The 2,964-nt window shown below is 42.6% G+C and overlaps 1 pseudogene; it reads right to left on the minus strand.

Moving 5' to 3' along the window:
• Positions 1-1,951: 1,951 nt before the first annotated feature.
• LOC111968347 (gap junction beta-4 protein-like) overlaps positions 1,952-2,964 on the minus strand; it is a 4,174-nt pseudogene continuing 3,161 nt past the window's right edge.

Below are 2,964 nucleotides of genomic sequence, written 5' to 3' on the forward strand. Positions count from 1 at the left end.
CAGCTGCTGTTGCTAACAACGTCTAGGAGGTATCACTTCTATAGTGAATACGAGTTCAAAGTTCATACCATTCATAAACAAAGCTCATGCTGATGTTGGCTTAGTTCTGTAGTTATTATTCTGACCATTCTGACATAGGACCGTCGTCCTCACATCCTCGGAACAGCAGGTTAAATTTTCATCAATGGCTTTATATAGTTGAGGGAGAGGGGTGGTCTGAAAAGTTTATTACCCATGTCTCTTCACAGGGGCGGGCCACGTGTGAGCAGAGCCCTAAACTTATGAAAACCAAAATCTCTCATTTGGAAGCTAAATTACATTTCATTTCTTCACAAATAATTTCATATTCAAACATTTGAATTAAACAACAATTCCATGTGAATCCGATACCTCTGATGTGGCAAACTTTTCACAGTAGAGTTTATGTCATTCTATCATTGATGAGAATTGCCAGATGACAACGAACTGACATAATATACCTTAAGTACCACCGCATATGTTCAGTTGGTCGGATTACCAGAATATAGTTCATTTCCCCCAACTTCTTGATGTTCCCAGAATCTCTATGTTAACAAGGGTTTTCTAATGTCACATCAGTAGAGTAGAGAGAGAGGAAAAGGGGGGGAAGAGGTATTTATGACTGTCATAAACCTACCCCCAGGCCAACGTCATGACACATAGCAAGTGCGACAAAAACAACAACACAGAGTTACATAATAAACAAACGTGCAGTCAATAACACAATAGAAAATCTGTATGCAGTGTGAGCAAATGAAGTAAGGAGGTAGGGCAATAAATAGGCCAATAGTGGCGAAGTAATTACAATTTAGCAATTTACACTGGAGTGATAGATGTGCAGATGAGGATGTGCAAGTAGAGATACTGGTGTGCAAAAAGAGCAGAAAAAACAAAAACAAACAAGGGGATGAGGTGGTAGGTAGTTGGGTGGGCTATTTACAGATGGGCTGTGTACAGCTGCAGCGATCGTAAGCTGCTCTGACAGCTGACGCTTAAAGTTAGTGAGGGAGATATAAGTCTCCAACTTAGTGATTTTTGCAATTCATTCCAGTCATTGGCAGCAGAGAACTGGAAGGAAAGGCGGCCAAAGGACGTGTTAGGTTTGGTGATGACCAGTGAAATATACCTGCTGGGAGCGCGTGCTACGGGTGGGTGTTGTTATGGTGACCAAAGAGTGAGATAAGGCGGAGCTTACCTAGCAAAGACCTTATAGATGACCTGGAGCCAGTGGGTTTGGCGACGAATATATAGCGAGGACCAGCCAACGAGAGCATACAGTCGCAGTGGTGGGTAGTATATGGGGCTTTTGACAAAACGATGGCACTGTGATAGACTATGTAGGGAATACCTTGTAATTTGGGACGCGTGCAGAGACAGCCAGTCATTTCATCCAATTTGCTCAGTAGAGCGTTTGAGTCTATTTTGTAAATGACATCGCCGAAGTCAAGGATTGGTAGGAATCGGTCAGTTTTACGAGGGTATGTTTTGGCAGCATGAGTAAAGGATGCTTTTTGCAAAATAGGAAGCAGATTCTAGATATATTTCGGATTTGAGATGCTTAATATGAGTCTGGAAGGAGAGTTTACAGTCTAGCCAGACACCTTGGATATATGTAGTTGTCCACATATTCTAAGTCAGAACCATCCGGAGTAGTGATGCTAGTCGGTTGAAGAGCATTGTACCTCGTATTGTTTTGTGTCACATCACACACATGCAATCAATTAAGGGCAATCAGAAATCAATTCATAGGTCTCTCTTTATGGCAGTTTGTGTTGTCTCTCTTGTCGTGATGTGAGTTTTGTCCTATATTTAATTTTTTATTTTTTAATCCCAGCCCCCGTACCCGCAGCAGGCTTTTTGCAATTTGGTAGCCGTCATTGAAAATAAGATTTGTTCTTAACTACATGCCTAGTTAAATAAAGGTTAGAATAAGAGTGAATGTCGATCATTGGTGAAAGCATGCATAGTTCAGTGAAAATTCTGTTAAAGCTATAGTCCACCCCCACGACATAATGCTATCGTCTGACCTTAGACCTTATAGTCCACCCTACGTCATATGCTATCTCCTGACCTTAGATTGGCCAAACTCTCCTCCCATCCAGCTTCACCGCATCACATGACCTATTAATTCTTCTTCTCTGACGGCGCCACCTCCGTCTTGAACATTCTACAGAGGTTCTGAATGGAGGCTGTGTTGTGGGGTCCTCCCTGACAGACAACTTGGATCTCGACCTCCGCGCCGTCAACGACGTCGTCTCGAAGACTCTCTGCACCTTCTTCCTGATGCGCTTCTGGATCCTCTTGCAGATGAGGTAGCCCATCTCACAGATACACATGAAGATGCAGACGCGTGGAGACCACCATGAAGATGGTGAAAATCTTCTTCTCGGTGGGACGGGAGATGTAGCAGTCGACGGTGTTGGGCAGGGCTCCAGGGAGCACTTGGAGAGGACGTGGCATGTCGTAACCCTCGTAGACGTAGTAGAGGATGTAGAGGAAGCCGGCGTGAAGCCCGCCTTGAAGATCAGACTCGCCTACGGGGAGGAGAGAAGATGGAGGATTAGAGAAATATCATAAAGAATCATCATAAAAACATCTTTAATTAAAGAGACCACGCAGGAAATATGGTGTTCCAGTTGACCAGGTCAAATGGTTTCATTCAGATCTATTCATTGAGAGGAGTTAAGTTTCCATTCAACTCAGGTTGTATATCCAGAGGTAGAGATTGAGTGGAATTAGATATCGAGATTACAGTCTTTATTATTTTTTTATTTTTTTTCACTTTATTTAACCAGGAAGGCCAGTTAACAACCAATTTACAACTGCGGACCTGGCCAAGATAAAGCATAGCAATGTGACACACACAACAACACAGAGTTACACATGGAGTAACATGGAATAAAAATAAACAAGCCAATGACACAGTAGAAAAATTATATATTAGAA

Source organism: Salvelinus sp. IW2-2015, linkage group LG9 (assembly GCF_002910315.2).
Source record: "Salvelinus sp. IW2-2015 linkage group LG9, ASM291031v2, whole genome shotgun sequence".
NCBI classification, from domain to species: domain Eukaryota; kingdom Metazoa; phylum Chordata; class Actinopteri; order Salmoniformes; family Salmonidae; genus Salvelinus; species Salvelinus sp. IW2-2015.